At 32.5% G+C, this 23,741-nt stretch overlaps 1 protein-coding gene and 1 pseudogene across 2 annotated transcripts in view; both read left to right on the top strand.

Moving 5' to 3' along the window:
- GPM6A (glycoprotein M6A) overlaps nucleotides 1-23,741 on the top strand; it is a 242,296-nt gene that overhangs the window by 150,668 nt on the left and 67,887 nt on the right. The window lies entirely within an intron of this gene.
- LOC120589105 (uncharacterized) lies at nucleotides 23,068-23,186 on the top strand (annotated as a pseudogene).

Raw genomic sequence — 23,741 nt, 5'->3', positions numbered from 1 at the left:
TGATCACATTACTGCCAGACTGGTATATTTGTTGCCAAATGGGGTAAAAAAAACACAGTTGTTAATTTTAATTCTGTTTAATGGAAAAGTCTCCACATAAAATGCACCATCTGAGCTGGAAACCATCAATTTGTTATCCAATATCCTAAGCTCTAGTGTAAAATATACTGTGCTTTTGAAAGTATGCAATAGATCTACAGAGTGACTTGGGAGGGTATCCAATATACATTATAAAACAGAAACAAAATAGAAATCATTCTCTATATGCATGATAGTTTTAAAATATTTTATAGGTAAGGGAATTACAGAATTAAACGGCAAATGATCACCACGATTACATCAACTTTGATGAAACAGCAGTGTTTACAGAGATAGAGTGGACGAGGCCAATTCAGATAGTGTGAAACAACTCATCATTTTCACAGATATTTATGAGAACTTGATAGCTTACTAGTAACTATTATTTTTTCTTGCTGGAATATCTTTTTATAAGACATATTTTACCACAATTACCTACTGTTAAAAGACAAATTTTTAAACATTTAATCAATTCTATTCCAATTGTATAATTAATGTAACAATATGTATATTATAATTATAGGCATAGTTGTATAGTATTTTATATTTTATTAATATATGATATTTATTATATATATAATATAATGTAATAAATGATGTATTGTTACATATAATTATGTTATATATAAAGTATATATATTATTAATGAAAAATCTTTGGTAACTATAGTCACCTATGTCATATTAAGTGGAAAAAAATTGAGAATTTCCTTTAATAAGGAAATCTCTATGGTGTTTGATTTTCTTCTACTCTGTCATCATCTTAAATATTTACTTGGAGAAACACAGTAGAACTGGACTTTTGAATAAATGTCAGTGACAGATGTCACACTCGAATTTTAAATATTAACCCAAGTCTTTTATGATCAGTGGAATATTGATAGCCTAGATTAAATGCTACACACTACTTTGGGGTAAGTTTCTCCCAGGGTACTTTAATCCCAAAGGAGAACAGGATTCCAGGGCATCTGCTGTGCTAGTTCTCTAGTTATGCTCTGACATTTGTGAATCAAGGTTAGAGCTGGGATTGGGAAGCATTGTAAGGTAAACAAGTTAGATGCAAATCTTTGCTGCATTATGCTACGAAATACATGAGAGATAAATAAGTAAATGCTAAAGGAAGTAGTTGGCATGATTGCTGCTCTATAAATACCAAAGACATTAATTAAAGACATTCTTCTAAATGTCAACTGTCCTTTTTGGGGTAGTTCTAGTTGATATGTAAAGTGTATAAAGGAAGGATAAGCGCTCTGGTATAATGTGAAGAACTTGAAAAAAGAAAGTTTCATTACTTATTCTTCAGTGTCTATATGTCAGAATATCTATTTTTCTCTTAAGAAAATTGAATAACTCCTGTAGTCTTCATCATCTATAGGTAATATTTTGAACACAATATTGAATTCTAATAACATTGAATAGAAGGCTTAAGATTTATTAAAAAACAAAGTTTAAGATTTTATTGGCTTTATTCAATGATTTATGAATCGGACAGTATGTCATCTCTGAAGAGCTGTACATAATAAAAGGCTTTTATAGGCAGAAGGGGGTGGGTAAAGGAAGTTTCTAGCAAAGAGTGCATTATTCCAGGCAAAGTCATCTTTCTATGGGGGCGGGGGGGGGTGGTGGAAGGGTCTAGTGGTGGATTACCTCACTAGTGCTAACCAGGTAATTCCTGATTGATGGGTAAAGGTTAGATTCCTAGGAGAGGATGGAACTGCAGTTGGGTTAGGTATTAAGTTTTGATTTCCTAATGTGGGGCTTATCACAAGTGACTCCATTTTGGACCTCTTATCTCTTTTTTAACAGATTATAGTTTAACATATTTATTTTTGCTAATTTAATATACTGTTAGAAAATTAATTATACTTAAGATTTACAATGTTTTGATATTCTCTAATTAAAAATTGCCTGTGTAACTAATAGTAAACTATGAAACTAACCCTATAACATACAAGACAAATAGATATAACACTCACTTATGGAATCTTGTTGAGAAAATTTATGTTATAAATTTTCGTATTGAGTTAATAAAGAAGAGAATGTTCCTTCTCTCACAATTGCATGTTACATAGAGAAATAATTTCATGTGTAGGATAAATTGATAAAGATACATTCTTTATATAATTTATTGAATGTCTATACAATAGGGACTAAGATACGTAATTTTCTTTATTATATATTCAGTATTAAGTAATATTAAACCCATTTGCAGAGGCTCTAAAAGGCTGAGTGCTATATGATAATAAAACAAATAAAACCTATGATCTTTATGATCTCTAGCTAATATATTTGGCCAATTATTGAATCTTGTCTTACTAGATTAAGCTGATAATTTGCCAGAACTGGAATTCAAACCCAAGCCTATTTACCTACAAAGTCTTTTTTTTTTTTTTTGTAACAACAGTTTGCCTCTCTATCTTGCATTTACTTCTCCCTGCTACTGTCTTCCCCTACCCATACATCTGTTACCGTAGAGCGGGGATCCTCTCCCGGCACATTGTCCATGTCCTTGATGTCTCAAACAAAGAACTGAGCAAGACACTGAAATACAGCAGAAAAGAAAAGTTTTATTAGAAAGGAAAGTACACTTCCAGATGTGGAAGCAGGCCCGAAAAAGAGAAACATGGCTTAAAAGGCCTGGTGACAAAGCCTTCGGGGTTTTTATCCCTATTTGCTGTGGGTGGTCACTTTTCTTAGAGGAGTGGGCTTCCTTGATTGACAGTTAATATTGACAGGACTCGGTAACTCATCATTTGCTTTCTGCACATGTTCACATCATCGTTCCCAGAATTCAGTCTGTTATAATGATATTAATGAACTTCTGGTCATATGCATCATATTATAATGATGGTATAATGAAGCTTAGATGAGTTGAAGGTCATTGGCATCTTCATTGGACCTGTGCGAGTGACTGGCTAAAACTGGTACCCAATTTTCTGCCTACTTGTTTCCTGGTATGAGTTACTTTTAGCCCCAAAATGCCTTCTGGCTTGCTTAATTGTAGGCAGGTTAGGGCAGACCCCTTCTAGGATAGGATGACCTCAGTGTCTTTGCAGGCAGATCTGAAACCCCCTAACTTTCCTGCCTAAATCTTTCTAAGTGCCATGAACCCCCTTATTATTAGTATTAATGTTGAGAGATGGGAGGTCTCTTCTTCTGTATTTGCTTCCTGCTGAGAAGAGTCGTAGTCCCTGCTTATTGGGGTTTCATGGAGCTCTTTTCCCTTTATGCTTTAGTCAGGGTGGTGTCTTGGGTTTCCTACTGAAGTGCCGCCTCAGTCCCTATCCAAAGAAAAGAAAATACAAATTTGCTATTTAAATCACATATCTATTAATTTCTATTATTGATTTGCCTATTAAGCAAGTAATGAAAAACAAGCTTGGTTAATATATTTCTTAAAGGATAAAAAAACCTTTGGCCTAAAGTCCCCTCCCCTCTCAAACTCTAAGGACCCTGCCTGGCCTAGGGCCATTCCCATGTGATGGTCCAATGATCTTTATCAAAAGCCAGAGGACCTGAGTTATCAGTTTCAGGGTCATTATCTGGATTTGGGGGAGAGGGCCTTCCCCCCCCAAAAAAAAGGGGAAATAAAACTTAACTAGGTTTACTAAAAAAAAATTAAGAGATGTCCCGTATCATTTCCCGCTAAAAGATTAAGAATTTTACAGGTAATGTCCCATATCACATCCATAGCTATTTAGAAAATTTAAAATTATATTAGGAATTTATAAATGTTGTTATTAAAATATATATATAACCTTTGTTTCTTCGTTTTTAGAATTTATCTAAAGGAGGCTTACTGTTAGAATTTGAACTAGATGAAGAGGCCTGGGAAACGTGGTTTGCAGACTTTTATCACTACTGGATTCATCATTTCAATGCATATACTCATATTTTCTCTCGTTCCCAGGACCTCCACTTATATTAAGTACCTATTCTTTTGTATATATTAAAATATGTTTGAGGATTTAAAAATCACAGCGAGAGGTGGATACATAATATGTAAATGTGAAACTGAAGGGTAACCTTCAATAGGGAAAAGAATACTTTGTTAGGAAATTAAATAAACAATAAAACTAAATATTATTTCTGTGGGGATTCTTGTTTCCCCTATTCATAAATTGATTTCCCAGGGCAGCTTCTTAGTGGTTGCAAACCCTGTTGTGCTTCCAAGATCTGTGTTTGAATATATTAGAGACCAAATAAGTTAAAAGATGCTCAGAGTTCCCTTACACACCTGACTTTTTTGGCAGCAGATCAAGTTTTGACATCATGAATCAGTACAGTTTGCTCTTTCAGAGTCTGAGTTTCTCTTACTTCTTCCAGATTGCCTTCCTCACATCAAGGTTGGCTAGGTCTTTGTTTGGAAGCCAAGAGGCAAGATGCATTTGCTCTTACTGTCAGTTACATGAAAAAGGCACATTAACCTAATTCTCCATAGAATTTACATATAAATTGACTTAACACAGGGGGTAAGTCAGTTCAAAATAGGACATTTTTAAAATAGACACTTAGTATAATGCTTAGTATAATATTGAATTAAAAATTTTATCTAAGAAAGTTTTATTAAGATTCTTGCTGTAGATCTTTTTGAAAAAGCCTTTTCTCATCAGTGTTATATCGTTTATTTTCCCTGTAAAAAGTCGTTTGTTTTAATTTTATGATAATTCTCACACCACAAAGTAATAGAGATGTCAAGTATATTGTGTCCTTGCATTTTTATAATCTGAAGATTTCCTCGAACTTAGTATCAATTAATTAGTGTCTTGATATTTTTACTTTCTTCTCAAGCTTTTCTCTTAGTGTATTGGTCCTCTGTCAGTCTATACAGAATAAAATATAACTTCTCTTTTTATACTTCCATCTTGATGGCTGATTTATAAATTTATAACTTAGTTTTTCACAACATGTTGATCCAAAGTAGTAAAAAAAAAGTTTTCTTTTTCTAAACTTTTAATTGATTTTTCTGAAGATAATAGATTGTTTTGGTGTGTATTTTACATATGACTTGCTTTATAATAATTTGTATACTTTTTATATCAGAAAATTTCCTGATTTTTCTCTTTTAATTGTTTAGAAATTCAGTAGACAGTCCCTTATATGTCCTTTAAAAGACTATAAATACAAGGTATTTGGGAAGGAAACTGTCATTTTTTTCCTATGCAGTGTCAAATATTTTCCACTTATTTTGAAATGCAAAATATTTGGTAGTGGGTGGGAAATAATTAAAGATTACTAGCAAGCTGAAACAACATTTGGGTTAATGGACTTTTCTAAACATTTTAGTAAAATCCTGAATGTATATGCTGGACACGAGAGTCCTCACTTTCCCTTTTTTGGACATGACTTTGGAGGAACAGCATTATAGAAGTGTTTGTTGTTTTATATTGATTTTTAAGTAGAAATCTTAAAAACAGAGAAAAGACTTTGTATTTTTCCATTTGTATCCTTCAGTGGCTACAATATATCTGGGGTCCCCCCTCAGATATGTGTTTTATACATGATTGTGTCGAGATGCCTCAACTTTTTGAAACTTTCTGAAATTAATATTGTTTGACATAGAGAGATTTCTCTCGACTGCAGGTATTTTGGTGTTACCACTTTTATATGGCTTTGCAGAGTTCTATACCAACTATAAATACTTCCAAAGGTTGCAGCCAAATATTAAAAAGGATGTGAGTGTGAGCCTTGTCAGCCTTGGTGAATTTTACACCCTCACGTACAAGACCGACAATAGAAATGTTAGCACTACATAAATCTTCTCACCTTATATCCTAGTTTTATTTTCTATCCATGCTGAAATGTGGTTTGGTCACAATATTGGGATCCTTTGATTAACTGAAAAAACAAAAACTGTTTTGTAGAGTTCTTAAATGAATAAATAAAGTTTAACATATTATTAAGTGTTAGAGAATGTATTTTCCATATATCATCTGTTTGTAAATTCAGAAATAGAAAATAACTTTTTTACATATCTGTTTTTAGTGATTTGTCAGTCTTTTCCTCTTAAAAACACCCTTTATCACAGTCATGATTTTTTTTTTACAGACCGATTGTAGTTTAATGATCCAATGTTGATACTGACAAGTATTTTTTGCTCTGTTGTTCAGTTGTTACAAGGATCTTATCCTTATTTATAATATTCTTGATTGTATAAAATATCTGTGAAGTTAACTCATGACTTAAATTGTTTTATCTAAAAAGTTTAGTACTTAATTGTTTTCAGTTGCTCTTTGGGACTCCTGATTGTTGCATTCCGTGCCAAAATAAAATATCGAAAAAATTTTTTTTAGTTAATTAGATTGGCTTTATTTTTTTGACTATGTTGATGTCCCTATTTTGTGAACATATATTTTAAGTACTCAGTTTTTAGTATTATAGAGTGAGTAGGGAGGGGAGTCTAATGACATACTATTTGAAGCATTTAGATTTTATATGAAAAAATGAATAAGCTTATTAATACTTTAAAATAATTACTAGGATGAGTTATATCAGATACTGTGTTATTAGCTCACTAGTTAATTGCTGACCTTTACCTTTTAGCACCTTTTGGTACAGTAGAAGAAACAAAAGATAAACTCAAATGCAAATTTACTCCCCATTGACTTCATGTACATTAATGGGATCATACTTTTACTAAGCAGGTATCCAAACTAATAGAACTCTGGTCTACAAAACTTAATTGTCCTTTTTGGACATTAGACAACTGGAATTTTCAGATCTTCTGATAAAATTCAAACTATATTGAGCAACAAACTTGATAGAGGTTTTCATTACTTTGATATGTGGATTAGAGAAATTATTAAGGACATTTTACTTGCTCCATTCCAATTAACTTATATTGAAGGATTTATTTTTAAAGATTTTTATGAAATTGTATATCATTTTGCTTTTGACATTTAGTATATCGAAAATTTTCTTTTCTATTTTTAAAGATAAAGGCTTTATTCTCCAGATTTTGGTGGACTGAAATGAAAGCTCAGGCAGGCCTTTGTCTGCAGATGACTGTTGCTTTAACACTAGCTATTGCTGTGTTACTATGGAAACTGCAAGACTTTGAGGTATAGAGATTAAGTCCAACAATACACAGTGATAACCAATCAGAGTTTCTTTTCCTATTCAATTCATTAACATATAATTGTGGTTTCAGTTGTGTTCTCTAAGGAATCCAAAATACAATGTCATTAATTTTTCTCACAGGTGCCATAGTATGCATAGGGCATTTTCTATCAAATTAATATTATTTAATATTAGTTTTACTATTATTTTAAAAGATAATTTGATAAATACAAAGTCAGTATTTACTTTGAGAGATATCCATTTTTATATCAGATAAAAACATTTCTTTAAATTTGAATGTTGAGGTTTTGTTTCTTTTTCAATTTGCAACCTGTCTATGCTGAACAGGCTCTCCTATTTTCGATATTTACTGTAAAGATGCAGTATTGAGTCTGGTAATAATTTCAGTGCAAGGCATTTGTTCTGTTTAAGGAATATATGAGAAAGATTTCTTCTACCGAATCCCAAAAGGCATACGCTGTTCTTATATCTTGACATGGCATAATGATGGTAGTGGTTAATAAGTCTTGAACATAGAAAATTGATCTCCTGAAAACCAATTCAACTGTTTTTCAATATGTAAGACAGCTGGTAAAACTTTGGTTATGTGAGCTGATAGAGAATGTTCAAAGGATATATGTAATCTCCTGCAAAAGGTCATTGGAAGAGGACTTTTCGAACGAAGATATACAAATGTAAGGTTATTGGTTAATTAAATAATCATAAAGAGATTTTAGTATGTTGATTTATTACAGTTCCCTAGCCAAGACCTAGGATGAATTGTTGACTAAAGGAGTTCAGGGAAATTCAAGATGCCTCCATGTATAAGCATATTACTTTATATTTGGACTTTACCTGCTTCTATGTGATTTCTAAATACTAGACATTTATGCTTTCTCTTATATGATAAACATCTTTTTCTCTTTATCTCTCTTTCCTTCTTTTTCAGTATCTAACAAGTAAGTAAGTAGAAAGATTAGTATGGATATCTACGGATGACTGTAATAAATAGAGACAAGAAGATGGATGCTAACCCCAAGAGAATGAAAGAAGTGAGACTAGAGTTTGTTCTGCGTGATTTCTCTTCCTTTTATCTTACTTTGGTTTTTCTTTTTCCTCTTTCCCCCAGAGGAAGTGGACAGAAGTCAGTTAGGAGGGCCTGAGTCTCAAAACTCAGCACAATGACAGGAAGGCAGGCTAGCCAGTCTAAACAGGATGATTCAGATTGGGACAGGGTCAAGTTTGTTGCTCTGCAATCTACTTGTGACATTTCTGGGTGAAATATTGGTGAAATAGACTACAATAGTACTCTCTGCCACTGATATACTATTGTAAGCACAAGACATTATTTTCTCATTGCTTTTCAGGCCTTTATGCTTTCTTGATGCTTCTCTTTCAACCAAAGGCTCTTTCAAACTAGCTTTCACTCAGCATTCCTCCCTCTCTTCCCAATTAAAAACTGGCATTTACTGTGGCTAAGTACAAGAGCAGTGTCCTACTTGAATTAACTGGTGATAAGTTGCCATTGACATATATGTGGGCCCCATATGAAGGGTTCATGTCTACAGACCCAAGAAGGCGTGTGGAAAAGTTTCATGAGGAAGATATTCTTTTCCTTCCTCTGTGGTTGACCTGGGAAGAACAACAAACGTGTAGTAAACAGAAAAATAATAAGAGGCAATTCCTAGTAATGCACAGGAGAGCAGGACAGATGCAAGAATCTGAAATCAGTCTGGTGGCCTCTCACATCAATAAAAATTAACTCAAATTAATGATGGTAAACAAAATTAACTTAAAATTTTAAAGCAAGAAATGTAAAGTTTTTACTGAGGCTCTGAGTCAGTAGAATTGATTAGATTATGTCAAGGTAAAACCATTTCATTTATTCAAAACAATAAGGGCAGGGACCTTGTCTGCCTTGTTTACTATTGTACATACAGTTCCTAGCTCCACAACAGGTACATAATAGCAGTAATAAACATTTCTGAATTAGTGAATAAACAAATGACTTATTTGTACAGTTGCGATGTAATCACAGGCATTATATTTTCTTTTTATTTGAATTTGTACTTTTATTTGGTTTTTCCAGGTTTTTATTCTGTTTTATGTCTTACAAACATCAGCTATGGTGGTTATGAAAATTTATAAAAACTAAAAATGAAAACATTTAAGGCATTGGAAGAACTTAAGCAATGAGAATGACAAAATTCGATTCGAATTTTTGAATATGTGTAAATTATATGTATTGGTTGCAGGGTTGGGAATGAACAGGAGGAGTAAAAGAAGCAGAAGTTGGGAGAAGATAGCCATAATTAAGGTAATAAAGGCTAGAATAGATAAAATAGTTCTTAAAACACATACACAAGAGCAAACAAAAAAATTTTGTATTTGGGAGAGCTAACTTCTAGATATAGATCTAGATAAAAATTTCAATATTTTTAGGAAGCATTTTTACATCTTTTTGACTTTCCTTGCCATCCATTTCACTCTTCAGAAGGTACAAGAAGCAGTTCTTGGTACTGGTGAATAAGGGAGGTTCCATGGATGAAGTTATTATGGACAAATCAGGTTATTATCGATGGTAACTTTTGGAAAAGCTATGCATAGAGATTAAAAACAATCTAAATAGGTAATCTCTGAGCATGTATAGCTATTATGGCTAAGGAACTAGTAGAAAGAGGTAATAAAAGTGCAGCAGGGCAGAAATGTGGAGTGAGGTCACAGATGAGGTGAGAAGGATTAGGGCTTGGTGGGGATGCCAAAACTCAGTCTTCAGAGACAGGACCCACATAGGAAAATTCTGTAGGGGAAGGTTTTCTCAGCACAAATATAGCACATGTAAAATCCTGAAGAAAGGAAACTTAAAGTAATTCAATATTACGAGAGCACAGAGTGTGAAGAAGGAAGTCGGAGAGACAAGATTGCAGAGCTAAGAAAGTACCAATTGGACTGGACTTTATAAGCCATTCTAGGAAGCTTGAAATTCTTTCTGAGGCATGGAAAACCTCTTAGAAAATGTTTTCATAGCATAAGTGATCTGTTAAAGTTGGCATTTTGAAAATGTCACTTTGGCTGCAGAGAGTTAAGATTCAGAGCCACGAAATTAAAGGTAGGCAAGACTGGGGGCAATAGGGCTGTCGAGATAATCTGGGTATCTCTTTCACAATACCTAAAAGTCAAGGTAATAGGCCAAAGGTGCTAAAATAATTATAACATTTACCATGCCATTATTCTTGACTATTCCAGCAGAATGTCAGAAATAAAATTCAGCCATTTGATGAGACTGCAGTCTAATGAGACTATGTGATTTTCTTTAACTTTTAAAATATAAGTTTAGTATTCTCTGGACATTAAATTTTACACTGGAAGAAACACTAAAAGTATAAAATACGACAGAACGAAAATAGTTAGCAGGCAGGTTTAGCATTAACTGTAAGTGTGGTGGTCCATGACCAAACTTTCTTTATGTCCAAGGACAAATTAAGATATAGTATGTGGGAATATATAATTTATTTGGTAATGGTAGACCTTCAAGTCTCGGCCCCTCCTACAATCTAATGATCTAAAAGTTGGCCAACATGCAGCCATGGGCTCCCCATACCTGGCTGAGACCTCATTCTGTGTTGTTTGAGTCACTGACCATGGATGAACCCAGAAAGTACAGAACGGCAATAGGGATAAGTTTTCATTCACTTTTAACCATGAACTCCTTTTTACTTCTTACAGAACCTAGTTGCTAGTCTGTTTGATCATTCTCTCCCAACTTCAAACCCAGGCTGGCCTTTACGTTTAATTTAATTCAGTTAAACACTCCAAGAAAGGTTTTTGTGTCTTATCTCATTTGACCCTACAAGGTAAAGAAAATTATCCCTATTTTCTAGTTGAGGTTTAGAAAGATTGTGTGGTTTATCCAAATTCACCTCACCACTCATCTGAACACTTTCATTGGGAAGTCAAGATTGTTTAAAAATAAGATACTACACACTCCCAGTAAGTAAACTATCTTCCAATTAGCATTCTATTATTAAAGAATATAATGAATATTTTTAAAAACTATCTTTCATATGATACCTTAGGTTCTTCTTTACGTTACACATAAATGTCTATATTTAACTCTGATATTTCTGTTCAGAATGATAAATGGTGCCCAGATATCTAGATTTAACTTTTGTAATAAATGTATAGTATATTGAGAAATAAAAAAATTATAAAATTCACAAACTACTTTTATTGGGTCACAAATTAAGTTTGTCTGCTATGAATATATATATATTTTACCCTCACTATATCTCTTTCACCTTTGAGTTTAGTCACTGTATAGAACTAAATTTTTTAGTTTCTTTTTTGTTTCCTATTTGTTCTGGCAACTCCTAAGCCCCCAAGAAGTATAATAGCCACTTGCATCTCTTCAACAGGCTACCTTTTTTCCTTTATTTGAAGTATATAGCATCTAAGACATCTTCTACAATGTTTATATTTTCTTCCACTGAAAGAAACCTAGAAGATATAATCTGTCTAATAGGTGACACAAAAAATCAGTGATACTTTCTTTCTAGAATGCTTTTCTACTTTTTTCTACAATACTCACTATCTTTAAAAAGTCTTTTTTTAAACCACTTTTTAGCATTTCATTAATGCTTCTTAGCTTAATCAGGTGAAAGCTTTTTCTTAGAATTATACTTGTCATACTGAGCACCATCATGTTGTAATTAAGAAGTAATTCAAAATCACTTGATAATTAAAATAGAAATTCTTCCACTTTCTAGATAAGTATGAAGCATATTGTTTTTAATAGGAGTTCTGATTTAGTTGTGTTTTTACTGTGGTTATAGGGTTTAATATAAATATACTGTCCATTAACTAAATGTTATAATTTTTAAATTCCTAAAATAAAAAAATAAGTAGTATCCACCTGAATCTGCTTTTCTATAAAAAATGGCACCTTAGTCATCTTTTACATGAGGATTTATATTTTTTCGCAGTGGTAGAAACCTACTAGAGTCATTTGATTTCTAGGGTGAACCATTTACTCCATATCAGTATTACAACTCTGAATTCATGAGTGCCAAGCCCGTGTCTGATAAATACACTTCAGCAAACCCAAACTTTCTGGCCAGTCCACGAATGAAGAAAATAGAAAGAAAATTGTGAAACTCCTCAAATGTATTACTGTTCAATGGCTGAAGCTATTACTATAGTCACATACTTGATTTGATGAGGCTCAATAAAAATATAGTTGATTTAATGAAAAATCTATAAAAATAAAATATGAAAAATATTTCTTCTGAGAAAATATGTTTTCTACAATATGATTGTTTTCTGGTTTGTATACACTGATTTTGTAAAAGCTCTTTTGAGGTTTTAATGGTGAAGCAGCCCAGTCAAGGTTCCTGGATTTGGTAGAGGTTTACTGTACATAGTGCAAACACATTTTCTTTGGCCAGGTTACAAGCAGTTTTCATGTATAGAGAAGTCATCTTCCTGTCCCCCACAGAAGCATCACCTCACCACAACATATGTAGCTCTGTTCTGCCAAAAAGGGGGCAGATTTTGAATCTTGGCGTTTGAAAGCTGTTCCATCTGTAGCTCTTGATCTTTTCTGTAAATTCTCTAACTTCTTTTAAAAGAATGGTATGTGTCTTCAGGAGAACCAATGTGCCTGATGCATATTTAAATGGTTCTGATAGAATTTATTTCAAGAAACTGTGTTAAACTCATTTATTATAAGAAGAAAGAAAGAGAGAATAGCAGTCATTACCACCTACAGCATATTTGTTTCGTGCCCTGAAAGGCAATGATGGAAAGCCAACTAGCTTGCTTCATTAACTGCTAAAAAAGGTTTTGTATGATTTTAGGGGCAAACCCAGAGGTAAAGTGTGAGTAGACATCTTGACATGCTTACATACCATTGGGAGACATGATTGTGTGTTTTGAACTGCATCGATGATAGGTAAATTAGATGCATTTAAATCTATTTAACATAAATTGACATATTAAAGACAATTAAGTACAAATGAATGGATAAAAAGAAAAAAACAAAGCTACTGACCAAAACTCAATTGATTAGTATAAATTGAAATTGTTTTAATTGCTATCACCCATGTAATTTGACGTTCATGTAATCTGACATTCTTTCAGATTTTTTTCCCCACATAGAGGCTTATTTTACTGAATGCTATTTTTCTAACAAACTATGGCTTGTTGCTTTTCAGAATCCGTTATCTTGGCATCCCTTTTATTTTCTTTTATAAAATTCAAGCGGTAAAATCAAGTTAATGAAAACATTTCTAACTTCTAACATTTTTGAAGCATTTTAATTAAATAAATTATTTTAGAGACCAAAGAATAATATATACTCATGTGATGCATGATTATTTTACTTAAAAGAGGGATATTTTCTTCTTAGTAATAAAATGCCCCAGTGAGCTTACTGTCCACTTTGGGAATGGAAGATTATACAAACAGTCAAATAAGTATATAATAATAAACTACATTAAATGTTAAGGACAAAATTAATTAAGTTCATTTCAAAGGAAAAGCATTGAACATTTTAATTTTGACTGGGAGAGTTAGAATGTGGTTTGGAGAACATGACATAATTGTAGAGGTTTAAAAGAGTTAAGAATTATTAGGTGACAATGGGGAAATTAAAACACAATTGAGGAATGTTCTAGAACAAGGTGGTGCAGGGAGGATGCTGACAAAAAGCCAGCGTTGATGGGAAAATAAGGAAGGATGAGAGTGCCATCCGATGAATCTGTGGAACAAATCAGAGCCCAGGTAACAGAGACCGATCGGTTGCGTTGAATATTGGAGTTTTATTTTAGAGGTAACAAAAAGTCTCCAAAGAGTGTAAGGCAAGGGAGTAACATTATTTAAATTCTTAAGAGAGTTTCTTCAATATTTTTGGTGGAGAATAAATTTGAGGTGGTCAAGACAAGAGGGAACAGTCCAGAAAATGTGATGGTAACTAGGTGTAGTGTATAGAAGTGGAAATAAAGAAAAGTAGAAGGGTTTAAGCTGTTTTGCACTTCGAATGCATAGGATTTGAAGATGGAATTTATATTAGTAATGAGAGAGAAGAATGTGCTAACAATGCCTGCTAGCCTTTGGGAATGAGTCACTAGATGAATGGAGATTCCATATTATAGAAGTGGAGAAGGCCAAAAATTTTACATGGAGATGGAGATAAATAATTCAGACATATTAAGTTTGAGATATATGCAAGATATCCTACTTGTTATATCAAGTAGATTCTTGGCTGTCTATCCTGATATTTTATTATATCCTTGAAATGCAGTGAGTTTCATGCTTAATTTCAGGTATGCATTTTATCTATGGTATATGAAGTATGAGATCTTTAATGGAAAGAAAAATCCTTTGTGTTTAGAGAGAAAAAAAATTGTCTCCAAATAATATATTCTTGCTTTCTTAATTTGTATTTGAGAAAGAAACATATCATATAGCAACTGTATTTTCTATAATAGCAAGCAAAATGAACTGACAAAATAATACCCAAAAGGTGGATAAATTCATGAATGGACGAACAAAATGTGGTATATCTGTACAGTGAAATAATATACAGCCATAAAAAGAAAGTACTGACACATGCTACATCATGGATGAATCTTGAAAAAATTATGCTAAGTGAAAAAAGCCAAACACAAAAGGACATACATATTCTATTTATACTCAATATCCAGAAATGGCAAATTCACAGAGACATAAAGCAGATGAGTATTGGTAGTTCCTGGGAGAGGGAGCGACTACTTGATGGATCCACACAGTTTCCTTTAGGAGTGATGAGAATGTTCTGGAATTAGATAGTGACGATGGCAAAGCCTTGTGAATGTACTAAATACATAGATTGTGTACTTTAAAATATTTAAAATAGTGATCGCATATTTATGTATTTTACCACAGAAAGAAAGGGATTAAATAAAATAGTATTGACTAAAACAGCATTTCCCAAATCATGTTCCACAAGGCTACGTGGAAAGTATTTGTTGGAGAATAAGCCTGATCATAATAACTGCAGAATTTCACAAGGATGTTGATTGTATTCCATTAAAATCAATAGTAGCTTAGGATTTTTAAAATTTAAAACCTATTGGAGAAGAAAAACAAATTCAAAGAAGTCGTATTATTTTAATATATAGAAGACTGATTATTTTTTTTTAAATCTGCCTGGTTTTTTTGATAATAGAATATCTATTTCCATAAGAAATCAACATTATTGCTTAAAGGATATCATTGAGAAATGTAGAATGCTCTGTTTCACACTGTTGAGTTTATAATTAGTCTAAGGTTATTCTACATCACTGCGTTTTATTCCCTAGAAAAACTACACCGAATGAGGCTGCATTGCAAATGTTAAGAATTTGACACATCATTAAATGAGAAGTGAAATTAATATTCATTGGCCATTAAGTCATGCTTTATTTAAACCTCAAAATTTTAGTAATATTAGTCAAAATAATATAATTATTAAAAATAGCATATCTTTAAAAGATACTTGGTGGCAAGCATAGGAAGAAACTGATGTCATATGAGTCAGTTGATCATCCAGAGGGAAAGATGACTTTTAAAAAATACGTTTTTGGAAGTAGAGACAGCTCTGAAATAAATTTCTATATTGCAAAATGTATTGAATGGCAGTGGATTATGAAAAATTTTTGGCAGTATCTATTTTTTTAACAGACTTATTGAGATATAATCAACATATCATAACATTCACCTACTTAAGGTTTACAATTTAATGGTTCTTAGTATGTATATATGCAGAGTTTTGAAACCATCACCACAGTCTGATTTTGGAACCTTTTTATTACCTCAGAAAGGAACATCCTACCATTAGCAGTCACTACCCATGTACCCTTCCACTCTCCCAGTCCTGTGCAATCACTGATCAATTTATTTTCTGTCTCTATAGATGGCACCCTTATTTTATTTTATTTTATTAATTAAGTTTCAACTGTACACTTTAACAGTAAGGCATATATATACATATATATATACATATATTTACACTGTGTGTTCACCTCCTATAGTTAGATTTCTTTCTGTCACCACATAGTTGACACCCTTTTCCCTGTCCCCTTTTTCCCCACTCCCTCCTCTCTGGGAACCACTACTCTATAGTCCATGTCCATGAGTCTCTGTTTGTTTGTCCTGTTCATTTGTTGCTTTTAGGTTTATATCCCACATATAAGTGATATCATGTGATTTTCACCTTTTTCTGTCTGGCTTATTTCGCTTAGCATGATTATCTCAAGGTCCATCTATGTTGTCGCAAATGGCCGTATTTCATCTCTTCTTATGGCTGAGTAATATTCCATTGTATATATGTACCACAGCTTCTTTAGCCAATCATTTATCGTAGGACACTTCTGTTGCTTCCATGTCCTGGCCACTGTGAATAATGCTGCTATGAACATCGGTGTGCAAATATCTTTTTGGATGTGGGTTTTCAAGTCTTTGGGGTAAATACCCAGTAGTAGGATTGCTGGGTCATATGGTAGATCAATTCTTAGTTTTTTGAGGAACCTCCATATTGTTTTCCATAGTGACTGTACCAATTTGCAGTCCCACCCAGCAGTGTATGAGGGTTCCTTTTTCTCCACATCCTCTCCAACATTTGTTATTACTTGTCCTATTGATAAGCACTATTCTAACAGGTGTGAGATGGTATCTCATTATAGTTTTGATTTGCATTTCCCTAATAACTAGCAATGTTGAGCATCTTTTCAAATATTTGTTGGCCATTTGTATGTCCTCTAGGGAGAAGTGCCTGTTCAGGTCTTCTGTCCATTTTTTGATTGGGTCGTTTGTTTTTTTGTTGTTATTGAGTTGTATGAGTTCTCTGTATATTTAGATGGCACCCTTATTTTAAAGTGGTAGTTTATTTTGGTTTTTTATTTCTGGTGTTCTTGGTTCTGGAATTAAGGTCTCATCCTAAAGCTCGTGGGGCAACAAAAAGCAATCATGTTTATTTCTGGCCAATTTCAGTAATGTTTATACGTTTTCTTCTTGTTTTTCCAGCTGAATTCCTTCCTCGAAAGCCTTCGTTTTTTAATCTAACAATTTTTTATCATATGCGTGAATAACATTTTATCTACTCAGAAATGTGTACTTATGTTTGGACATTTAAATCCTTTATTACATCATAGTCTGACTAATGTCCTGTATTGGTTTCAATCAGAGTTTAAGTATATTCCATGATAAATATAGCAATAATCAATAAAAGAGTAACAAATTGGCACTAAACAGTGAATATATTCCCATGGCTTCAATACTTGACATGTAATAAACATTTTTAAGTAAGTGAATGAAAGATAAATGAATAAGTAAAAATATGGCAGACCGATGGTATGCGGACAATATAACATTATTTATATCAACTATAGATGGTCATTTCTTTTGTAATTGTTAATAATATTAAGCGGCATCTTCACACTCATTTAAGACCTCAGCAAACTCTAATAAAATGCATCCCTAGAATGAGGGGAACATAGGGTACATGAGGAAATTCAAAGCACATTGAGAACACACTTACACTCGAAACTGTGAGCCCTTTAAGAATTTAAAGCCTATTATTGAACAGGAAATAAATTGTTTTTAGACTACGAATGTTAACTTAGATCTCATAAATTTTGTCTTTAATTTTCTGCAAGTAAGGAGAGACGTGTGATTCAGATGAGTTGTATTCCTTCCTTTAAAAATCGTCAGTATGTTATTAATGGTTAAATTATAAATTTCCAAGATATTTTTCCAAAATTTAAAATGTTACCTACTACTTAATTATAGCAAACTAAATATAAAAAGTGAATAGAAGTATGTAGCTTTTGTGGATCAATGTCTACCTGAAATATTGGTGGAAAGATCTTGTCATATTTCAACTGAAATACCGTGTTCAGTTATAGTAACATTAATCATCATTTTATTCTTTCAGCACATATTTATTGAGATTTTGTAGCAGCATAGTGTGTAGCAGTAGAGTGGTTTAAACCGTGAGCTCTAAAGTAAGGCTATGTGAGTTTCTAGTTCAGTGTAGAACTTAACTGTTGACCCAGAGAATATGTCTTTACTTCTCCACATAAGATTCTGTATTGGTAAATTCTGGATAACAGTAGTACTTTTTTATGAGGGTTAAGATTCTTAATAGTCTCAGCTATGATTGTAATAATGACGTAAAAGAAAAGACATGATTTTAAAAACAGTTTAGGAAATTCAAATAGAATCTGTTGACTGTAGGGATAGGGGACAAAAAGGGACAAAAGGAAAACAGATCATGTTGCAAACTTGTGGTTTTCTGTTTCTAAATTAAGTAGTTTTGAGCTCTGTCAGCTTTTACGGGATAATGCAAAAATAATTATTTTTGATTATGTTGATTTTAAAGTGTTTGTGGATATATTGGAGAAGCAATTAGACAGTTTTGATTCTTAGGAGACAACTTACACTACAGAGAGTAATTTGAGAGGTATAAGCAAATAATTTACAAGATTGTGATAACAGATGACACCATGTAGGAAAACGGGAAACGAGAAGATGACAGAACCAGCAACATTTTAATATGGAACAAGAAGGAAAGCCAAGAAGGGGAGATAAAGAAGTTAGAGAGAATGGAGGAAAACTGGAGAGGAATGGTGTTAATGAAAAAGGTAAAGAGAGATTTTCAAGAAAGCAAACTTAGTGATGTCACATGATGCTGTGGAAAAAACGAAATAAGAGAACAGAAAAGCTTTATTTAGAGCTGGAATATAAGTGACTATTAGAATGTAAGTGACCTCATGAGAGTCATTTTGATAGAATGATCAGGTGATCTCAAATTGTAGAGTCAAATTTGAGGATTGGGAGAAGTAAGGTAGTAGAAACAATAATATTTCAATAATATTTATTAAACAACTTTGTCTCCTGAACACTAGAACTAGGATAAACTTACAATCAGGGTCTTTATGCATTTTTCTACTCATATTTTCATATTTTTCATACTTTCATGTTCGCTAGTGACATTTAGAAGCCTGCTTCTAAAATGCCTTTCATCATTTCTTTAGTGCTACTTACAATGCTACCCTTTCAGCACATTTTGGAAGTTCTTTACATTTGACAGTTTTTGAAAGAAACATGAACATGAAATAAACTCTTCTAAAAACTAAAACAGTAAAATCAATTATAGCAAAATGAAAATGAAACAAAAAAAAGTCTTTCTAATCTAATAACTGTGTATCTCTCCACATAAGTATATACATGGAGCAAAATTCATCCACATCCAAAATGTTTTCAGGATTCAAAATATTAATATTATTGAGATATGTGACTGAAATATATTAATTTAGTTTTTTTTTCTATTTTGAAGCATCCATGGGAAAGAGTATATGAAAACATAAAATGAAAGTTTTTTTTCTGCCGAAGAGATTCATAATGACACTTGCTAGTCTTTAACATGATTTTCTACAAAGGAATTCCTTTTAATATTTATAACTAACAATGTTAAGTAATTTAAATTCTATCCATAATTTGCATGTTATGATGGTTCTTCACAAATTTAAATAGATGTAAAGTATCCAAAAATATGTAGGGCAGAGTGCCTTAAGACTCATCTCCTCATATATATTAATTTTAATTTACAATTAGTGATTTTAGTAGGATTTCTACCTTAAATTAAATATATTACCCAACAGAATGTGGTTTTAGTAGCCATTTTATAATTTTTGAGTGTTTGATTAGATCAGGGCATCAAAATATGTTCAGTATGGTAACCCATATTTAGTAGCCTATTCCTTCCTAACTCTCTAAAATTTAACCCAACCAAAGAAAACTGTTTTAGAGACAATATTTTCTATATATTTATCTTAGCAAGCTATTGATCGAATACCATTTACAATTTTTAAGCTGTTTTTGAAGGTTTTTGCTTTATATTTTTAATTTTCTGGCATAGTTTTAGATGATTCTCAGATTCGTTTGAGGGATAAAATGATCAGTAACAAAACCGTATGTTCCTGAAAGGAAAATAGGAATAATTTGATAATTTCTAAAAGTTCACTTCTTCATGTATAGAGCTGCGTTAACACATTTAAAGGAAAATCTTAGGAAATCATGGTGGCTTAACACACTGGAAGAAGCCAAATGACTCAGCTTTCTAATGTTTCATCTAAGAATTTTTAAAACGTACTTTTTTACTAAAGAATTAGATGTTTACTATTATACAGTTATTTACTTATAAAAAATGTGACTCATGGATGACATTAAGAAAAAGATTTCCTTATGTTTTTAAAAAAATTTAGACATTCTACCAATCTTTGTATTTCGTATACAATAAATTTCTCTAATACATATAGTTAGTACCTTCAATAACACTCAATTCTTGATCATTATTAATTCTTCAATTGGAAATTGCCAGAATTAAACTACAGGCATTGGTGACATGGAAGCTTAGAGAGAACTTTTGTTTCTGGGAATGGGCCATATATTTGTGTGTGTGTGTGTGTGTGTGTGTGGAAAATATAGTCGATTTTTGTGCCTGAGACGTTTTGAAGGAAATCTCTGCCCATGGATATTTGACACATGCATCTAATTTGTTATTATTTATAACTGAATATGTATTGGCTAAATGTGCATATGACAAAATGACATGGCATGAAATTTTGGGAGAAGAAGAAGGTAAATAGAAAAACAGATATACCAATTTTTAAGTTCAGGCAAAGAACTTAGAATAATTAGGAACTTACACTGTCAAATGAAAACTAGAATAAAGCAGCTTTTATTCAGCACCTCATCAGCCACAGCTGCAGTTTTCTGCAATGCCTGCTTTAGACCTACACCAAATGCTCTTCAGTTTCTTAGAACAAGGCATGACCACCTCCACAAATTATGTCCATTTTGTACTTAAATTTTTTTTTTTTTTCATGAAAGCAAAGGCTACTTACTAGGCTTCAAAAGTAAGCCATGAGGTTTTTTTTGTTTGTTTTTTGTTTGTTTGTTTGTTTTTAAGTTAAATTTATCAGGGCAACATCGGTTAATAAAATTACATAAGTTTCAAGTGTACAATTCGATATTACATTGTCTGTATATTGCACATATGTTTGCCACCCAAAGTCAAATCTCCTTCCATTACCATATATTTGACCCCCTTTTCTCTTGTGTACATTTCCCCTCTCCAGTTTCCCTCTGGTAACCAGTAATCCACTGTTCATGTCCATGAATCTCTGTTTGTCGGTCTTGTTTATTTATTGCTTTCAATTTTATATCCACATATGAGTGAAATCATATGGTTCTCAACTTATTCTGTCTGGCTTTTTTCGTTTAGCATAATAATCTCAGGATCCATCCATGTTGTTGTAAATGGCAGTATTTCGTCTTTTCTTAAGGCTGAGTAATATTCCATTGTATATATGTACTACCTCGTATTTATTCAATTATCTATCAACTGTTTCCAACACTTTGGTTGTTTTCATGTCTCGGCCGCAGTGAATAATGCTGCAATGAACATTGTGGTGCATATGTGTTTATGGATAAACATTTTCAAATTTTAGAGGTACATACCCAGAAGAGGAATTGCTAGGTCATATGGTAATTCTATTCGCAATTTTTTGAGGAAACTTTATACTGTTTTCCATAGTGACTATACTCAATTTACATTCACAATTTACCAGCAGCGTTTGAGGGATCTTTTTCCCTACAACCTCTCCAGCACTTGTTGTTACTTGTCCTGTTGATGACAGCCATTCTAACAGGTGTGAGGTGGTATCTCATTGAGGTTTTGATTTGTATTTCTCTAATAGCTAGTGAAGTTGAGCATCTTTTCATATATCTGTTGGCTGTTTACATGTCTTCGTAGAAAAAGTGTCTGTTCAGGTCCTCAGCCCATTTTTTAATTGGATTGGACTTTTGTCGTTGAGTCGTATGAGTTCTATATATATTTTGGATATCAGCCCCTTATCAGAGATAAGAGGTGTTGTTTTCAAATATCTTCTCTCATTTGGTTGGTTGCTTTTTTTTTCCGTTGATTTTTTTTTTTTTTTGCTGTGCAAAAGTTTTTAATTTGATATAGCCCTATTCACTTATTTTTGCTTTTAGTTCCCTTGCCTTTGAGATCGAATTCATAAAATCCTCTCTAAACCCAAGGTCCATGAGTTTAGTATTTATGTTGTCTTCTATGCAATTTTTTGTTTTAGGTCTTGTGTTTAAGTGTTTGATCCATTCTGAGCTAATTTTGGTGTATGGTGATAGATAGCAGTCTAATTTCATTCTTTTGCTTGTGGCTTTCCAATTTTCCCAGCACCAGTTATTGAAGAGACTTTTTTCTCTCCATTGTATGGTTTTTGTTCCTTTGTCAAAAATGATTTGCCCATGTATATGTAGGTTTATATCTGGGCTCTCAATTCTGTTCCATTGGTCTGTGTGTCTGATTTTCTGTCAACACCATGCTGTTTTGATTATTGTCACTTTGTAGTATAAACTGAAGTTACGCAGCATGATACCTATGGCCTTGTTCTTTTTTTCTCAGGATTGCTTTGGCTATTTGGGGTCTTTTGTGATTCTGTACAAATTCAATATAGTATTGAAAGTCCTAGCTAGAGCAGTCAAGTAAGATAAAGAAATAAAAGGCATCCAAATTGGGAATGAAGAAGTCAAATTGTTACTTTTTGCAGATGACATGATTCTCTATATAGAAAATTCTAAAGACTACACACACACATATAAAACTTAAGAACAATAAACAAATACAATAAAGTTGCAGGATACAAAATTTATGTACAAAAATCCATTGCATTCCTATATACAAATAATGAAATTTCAGAAAAAGAAATGAAAAAAATTTCCTTTGCGATTGCAACAAAGAGAGTAAAATATCTAGGAATAAATTTAACAAGCATGTGAAGTACGTATATACACTGAAAACTGTAAGACATTATTAAAAGAAATTGAAGAAGTCTACAGCCATGCCACACTGAAAGCGCCCGATCTCATCTGATCTCAGAAGCTAAGCAGGGTCAGGCCTGTTTAGTTCTTGGGTGGGAGACCACCTAGGAAGACTAGGTGCTGTAGGTGTAAAAAAACATAATAATAAATAAATAATAAATAAATAAAAGAAATTGAAGATACAAAGAAATGGAAAGATATTCCGTGTTCATAGTTGAAAGAATCAACATAGTTAAAATGGCCATATTACCCAAAGCAATATACAAATTTAATGCAATCCCTATCTAATTCCCAATGGCATTTTTTAAAGAAATATAACAAAAAATCATCAGATTTATATGGAATCGCAAAAGAGCCATGAGTTTTTAAAACTAAGGTTTTAAAAATCAATCTAATATCCACTCCACCTATAACTTTTGTGTCTAAAACAAATAGCAGATGGTGTGTGGGGAGGGTAGGAGTGTAGAATACATCTGAAATGAAAATTCATGGGATTTCTTTGACTTACTCAAATTATCTGCATATAAATTTTTTACAATAAGAGCACATGGCTCAATTTTAAATGGAGAATTTGCAAAGTTTAAAAACTTATGTTTACATTGTATTTAATTATCAAATCTTGTCTAGTATAAAAAAAGTTAAAATTTGTTCTAGATTGCTGAATATTTCATCTCTGAGTCCTTT

The sequence above is a fragment of the Pteropus medius genome, unplaced genomic scaffold (genome assembly GCF_902729225.1).
Source record: "Pteropus medius unplaced genomic scaffold, Ma_sr-lr_union100, whole genome shotgun sequence".
Classification (NCBI taxonomy): domain Eukaryota; kingdom Metazoa; phylum Chordata; class Mammalia; order Chiroptera; family Pteropodidae; genus Pteropus; species Pteropus medius.
Note: the sequence above shows the minus strand (reverse complement) of the source record. Positions and strands in the feature narration are given on the sequence as shown.